This window comes from Pantherophis guttatus, chromosome 1 (genome assembly GCF_059756535.1).
Source record: "Pantherophis guttatus breed Tessera chromosome 1, ASM5975653v1, whole genome shotgun sequence".
Classification (NCBI taxonomy): Eukaryota; Metazoa; Chordata; class Lepidosauria; order Squamata; family Colubridae; genus Pantherophis; species Pantherophis guttatus.
In genome coordinates, this window is record NC_142063.1 from 247,394,817 (window position 1) to 247,401,705 (window position 6,889).

The window sequence follows — 6,889 nt, forward strand, 5'->3', positions numbered from 1 at the left end:
AATAACAAATTTATAGTATCCAGAACAGCTGTGTTCCATGAACAGGCCAATTGGTCAAAATTGCACCTTAATGAAATATTTCCTAATAAATGTAAAGATACGATATCTTGCGAGGAAGGAACAACAGAAAATCAAAATATTAACAAAAGTAAGAACAAAACCAAAACTTGGACTAATAGTCAGCATAAAATAAAGACAGACACATTAACAAAAAAGGAAGCTAGATATTTGCATGATAACCATAGCAAGCCTGAAAGAACTATTAGAAACAATAGAAACCAAATACCAAATAAATACAAAGATTACATAATGCATATGAATGGAGAACAAATAACACCTTGTATCATTGGGAAGCTGTCAAAAGAATTCTAAGATATCTGAAGGGTACATTAGATTTTTGTTTAATGTTGGAACCCAATAATGACAGAGAACCAAAAATTACTTGTTATGCTGATGCAGATTGGGCTGGTGATACAACATGCAGAAAGAGTACTTCTGGTTATGTTTTTCTATTGAATGATTGTCCAGTTTACTGGTATACTGGTAAACAAGAACTAGTAGCCACTTCTACTACAGAAGCGGAATATGTTTGTTTGTCCAAAGCTGCAAATAACCTTGTATGGTTCAATGATCTGATCACTGATGTTTGGAAGAAACCCACCTTACCATTTATTATGCATGAAGACAATAAAGCGGCCATTGAAATATCCAGATCCGATGCAATTGGACAAAGGTCCAGGCATATTGATATAAAGTTTAAGCATGTGAGACAACTGTCTCAAGACGGATTCATTAAAGCAATACATTGCGATACTTCTGAACAATTAGCTGACATATTAACAAAACCCTTACCTTCTAAACAACACAAATATTTAACTTCTAAATTATATGTATTATATTGTCCTGAATCAGAATGTAATTGGTGTTGTGTAACGAACCGGCATTTAGAGGGGGATTTGTCAGATGTAAATGCCTTATTCTCCAATGTGTAAATAATGTATATATGGAACATCAGAGGTTAACTTATTCTTTGGACTTTAATGTATTCATAACTTACCACTCCCATTCCTAGCTCCACCCCTTGTATATATAAGGAGCCACCCTCACCATTCTCGTCGCTTCTACCTCGAATATTCAGTGAATATAGAATGCCTATCATAATTAAAAAGAAATATATTTAAAGCTTTAACTTCTATTATCTTTATTGAGTCTGATCCTGAAAATATTGCAACAGTTTTAAATTGGTATTTTTCAAACTTTTCAACTCTTAAGATGTGTGGAATTCTGGGAATTGGTCAACACTGCTTTAAAGAAAGAGGTGTCAATTTTTTAGCAGCCAGGAGGGGCAGAAAGACTGATGTGGTTAAGGTGTGGAAATACCCCCCCCCCCAGGTTCTGGTTCACCCTCTCTCTCTCTCTCTCTCTCAAATTCAAGATTATACGACAGCAGATTAGGAGGATATACCATTATGAAACAAACAATATGTTAAAAAGTTATGATATTTATGTTACTTACCAAGCACATTTACATTACATTAAAGTAACCAAACTGGCATGTCACAACTTTTGAGCATCTTTAAAGTTTGGAAATTGAAAGTTGAAAATTTCATTCGCCCTAAACCATATGTTATAAAAGAAAAGAGCAAGATGGCTACGTATGTCTAAATAGTATTTTGGAAGCCTGACTGAACTATCACTTCAGTACTATGTTCAGGTAGTCCTCAATGTATGACTACAATTGAACCCAAAATTTATGTTGCTAAGTGAGAAATTTGTTAAGTGAGTTTTGTCTCATTTTACAATTTTTCTTGCCATGATTGTTAAGTGAATCACTCTATTCTTAAATTAGTAACACAGTTGTTAAGTGAATCTGGCTTCCTTGCTGACTTTGCTTGTCAGAAGGTCACAAAACGAGATCATGTGATTCATCGACTTCCTCTTCTTCTGCATCTGAGATAGGGCATAAACTATCATATTAAATGGTTGCCCGTGAAATCTAATTGATATTATTTGGTCATTGACTAAATCGACAAATATTGTCTCAATTATGTCTTGCTATGACTTGAGTATGTTATTATCAAATAATTGCATTATCAAATATAAATGGTATAAGAAGAAATTCAAATGTATACAATTTATGTAACTGAATCCCCAATCATGCTTTGATTTTGTTTAGATAAAAATAGTTTATGGTCATGTCTACAGAACAGGACTCACCCTCTGAGTCCATCACACTCAATTTATTCACCTTAAATGCCAGCAACACTTAGTATAAGATCACTGAGTAGTTTGGCTGGTGCCCATATTTTAAATCTGGCCAACCACCTTAAGATATATCTGGAAATGTATATAGCCTTCCCTGCTTCCTCACTTTTTTATTTTATCCTGTCTCCTATAAAATAGAGATAGTTCAAAGCCTTTTGCAATCAATGTCATGGTGCCTTTAAGAACATATATATTATAATCAGTTGATAAGGTAACTAGTATCTTAAGCCTTCCTTCCTGAGGGAAATGGATATCAGATGTCTGTGCAGTAGAAGCGGATGACTTTTATACTTATGAATCAGCTAGCTTTACGTGATATGGGGGAATCAAATGTTCAGACACTGAAAAGGAATCTTATTTCAATGTGTGAATGCTAATGTATTTGGCATTTATACAGGGATGGGATTAATGTACTAGATTGTAGTTAGATATGTGGGAACTGATAACAGAAATGGTAGGTGGTTGCTATCTATGATAATGATTGAAAACTGGTTACATATATTCCATGCATCCCACAACATGTCTTCATGACATGCAACTATCTCTAACTCAGTTGGATAATGCACATTTTTATCTTTATACAAATTTATATCGAGAGAAACGGAAGTGGTTTGCTTGGGGTTTCTAATTGCTTTTGAATTCTCTGCAGTAGCTTGATTGGCAAGAGAACATGCAAATACTGATATATATTTTATGCTGTTTATATAATTCAGGGGAACTCAGATCTTTAGATTTTCAGGACTGGGCTGCCAGAATTCTTTGCTGCTGTCTAGTGGTTGTCCAGATTTTGCAGACAGATCTCATAAAGTAGTAACTGCAAAGTGATTGTAAAATATAGTACTGCATGCATGACTGAGCTTCCTTATTTCAAATAAAATCCAGTTATAAGAATATCCTTCTGATATTGTGCTTGCTTTTTATTTGGATCATGCCTGGCTTCTGTATGCAGTGGTGGAATAGTTCTGAAGCTCTATTTGAAAGCCTTGTTCATAAATCTGGACATTTGAGGAATGCCTGCAGCTGATAGGCCAATGATGACACCAGGGTTTCTTATATGAGCTCACAGGCTCAAAACTGAAACAACCATAGTCAGAAAGAATGCTTGGTCTGCCTGCAAGTATGTATGTATGTATGTATGTATGTATGTATGTATGTATGTATGTATTTATTTATTTATTTATTTATTTATTTATTTATTTATTTAATTTTTATATCGCCCTTCTCCTGAAGGACTCAGGGCAGTGAACAGTCAGAATAACATACATATAATGTGAAATAAAAATAATTTAAAATAATTAAACCAATTTGGCTCATCAATTAAGATCTTCAGCGTAGAATTTAGATAATCTGAAAAATTTATGCCAGTCCGGCTTGGTGAAATAGAAAGGTCTTCAGGGCACGACGGAAAGTACGGAGATCTGGGATCATTCATATCCCTGGGGGTATCCTGTTCCATAGGGCAGGTGCCCCCACAGAGAAGGCGCTCCTCCTGGGAATCACCAGCAGACATTGCTTTACTGACGGTACTCTGAGGAGGCCCACTCTGTGGGAGCGTACTGGTTGGTGGGAGGTTATCGGTTGCAGAAGGTGGTCTCGTAGGTACCCAGGTCCTAAGCCATGGAGCACTTTAAAGGTAAGAACCAACACCTTGAAGCACACTCGGAAGACCACTGGGAGCCAGTGCAGCTTGCGTAGGAGAGGTGTTACATGTGAGCGCCATGTCGCTCCCATAATCACCCGGCCACATTCTGGACCAGTTGGAGCCTCCGGGTGCACCTCAAGGATAGCCCCATGTAGAGAGCATTACAGTAGTCCAGTCAGGAAGTGACGAGGGCATGAGTGACTGTGCATAAGGAGTTCCGATCTAGAAAGGGGCGCAACTGGCAAATCAGGCGAACCTGATAGAAAGCTCCTCTGGCCACGGCCGTCATATGTTCTTCTAAAGACAGCCGCGTGTCCAGGAGGACACCAAGTTGCGAGCCTTCTCTGTGGGGGCCAATGACTCGCTCCCAATAGTCAACAATGGTATCAGCTGGCTATATCGGGACACTGGCAGCCACAGACACTAGGTCTTGGAAGGATTGAGTCAGAGCCTGTTTCTCCCCATCCAGATCTGCACGGCTTCGAGGCACCGGGACATCACTGCAAGGGCATCATTGGGGTGGTCTGGGGTGGAGATGTACAGTTGAGTATCATCACCGTAAAGATGGCACTGTACCCCAAAACCACAGATGAGCTCACCCAGCTGCTTCACATAAATGTTGAACAGAAGAGGCGAAAGGACCGACCCTTGTGGCACCCCACAAATGAGGTGTCTTGAATTCGACCTCAGCCCTCCTGCCAACACAGACTGCGACCGGTCAGAGAGATAGGAGGAGAACCACCATAGAACAGTGTCTCCCACTTCCAGCCCCTCCAGTCGGCACAGCAAGATACCATGGTCGATGGTGTCAAAAGCCGCTGAGAGATCTAATAGGACCAGGATAGAGGAGCAACCCCTATCCCGGGCTCTCCAGAGATCATCAACCAAAGCGACCAATGCCATTTCAGTGCTGTAACCAGGCCTGAAGCTGGACTGGAACGGATCTAGGTAGACAGTTTCATCCAGGTACTGTGGGAGTTGCTGTGCCACCACACTCCAACAACCTTTGCCAAAAAGCGAAGTTTGGAGACTGGACGGTAGTTTGCTAAAACAGCCGGGTCCAGAGAGGGCTTCTTGAGGAGGGGCCTCACCACCGCCTCTAAGTATAATAGTTCTTAACTTTGTTAGACCTGCCCCTGTCCCTCTGACTGATGATGACATCCTACTTCTCTGGGAAAAATCCAAGAGCTACATTCTCATGTACATCTTTGATGGCACCATTGGAAGTAAAACCAAAAGGTGCTTGAGGAATAGGTGGTATAGTTTGTGAATAGGTCTAGTGAATAGATAGGAAGTTCTAGTTATCAGTCAATATATTTTTCAGGAAATAACTTCATGGTGCAGTCCTCACTGAACCTTCCATAGACTGTTAACATATGTAAAACTGATCTCTATTGTTCATGCTCTAATGAGAGGGTAAATCTGAAAGATAGGACTGGGATGGAAATGGGGGGAGGAGTTTCCCCTTTCCAGTCATTTCTGATTCTAGGAGGCAGTGCTCATTTCCGTTTCTTAGCCGAGGAAGCCAGCTAAAGACATTTGTGGTCTGAAGACCTTTCCGTGGTCATGTGGCCAGCATGACTATCCCAAGGAGCAAAGAATGCTGTTACATTCCAACCAATGTGGTACTTGTTTATCTACTCACATTTGCATGCTTTCTAACTTCTAGATCTGCAGGAGGAAGTAACGGGAGCTTACCCCATTGCACAGTGCTCGGGTCTCAAACCCAGGGTGTCAGCTTTCCCGGATTTAAGAACCTTTAAAAGTTTATACAGTATTTGGTCATTTCTTTATTGTTTCACTACAAATAAAAATAACAACACCAACCCACCCCCTGGCCTCTTTTATATGTTTCTAGAAAAGCTAAATTATCCTTTCGAGGGATAAATCCCCCCCCGGTTTATTATTCTCCAAGATACAAACAAAAGAATAAACACAATCCGTTGATTTATAAGCAATTTCCAATTAATTCTGTCTTAATGATAAAATCCTCTCTTGCTATTTATTAAAGTTTTCCCCACAGCAATACATATCTCTTTAATTAAGATCAGCAATGAACTAATGCTTTCCTTATTCCCTGTTGCTTTCAATTAGTCATTCATTGATCATTATCCCAAAGACACATGACAATTTACAGAAGAAGAACAAACATTGGATAGATTCCTTAGAAATTATGCTTCAGGAGATATAATGGGGAAAGAGGTAACAGGGAAGGTATTGCAAGGAAAAATGACTTGCTTCATACAGTACTAAGACAAAACTATAGTAGCATTTAATATCAGTTTAGATTTTGCTCAATGAGACATGCCTTGATTTTATAGAAAAGCGAGCTTCTCTCAACAGATCCTTTTTTTAAATTGGGAATCACTCAGTGGTAGGATTCAGCCAGTTCGCACCACCTCGGGAGAATTTATTGTTAACTTTCTGAGCAGTTTGGCAAACTGGCTGTTGGAAGAAATCATTACGGCAGAGAACCGGTTGTTAAATTACTTGAATCCTACCACTAGAGTCACTGGAATAGTAAAGTATGAGATGTTTTACAAAATATAAAAAAGACAAGGAACAATTTGGCCTATACAGAGAACAATTGGAACTTGATAAGATATAACTAGGATCCGGAGACAAAATAATCACAAAAATGTATAATTTTTTGTTAAAACTTAAAATAGAAGAAGAAACCGTGAAAGAAACAATGATTATTTGGGCAAGAAATTTTGGACATTATATTTATTTGGATCAATGGGATAGATTATGGGAGAGAAACTATAAACTAACGATGTCAGCTGCTTATAAAGAAAAACTTTACAAAATGTTCTATCGATGGCACCTGCCACCAGTGAGATTGTCCAGGATGTTCTTGAACAGATTGTCTCCGAATTGTTGGAGGTGTGGTCACAAGCAAGGGACGTTCTACTACATGTGGTGGACCTGCCCTAAGATTAGGAAATTTTGGGCTAAAATAAAAAAATGGCTGGATGAAAT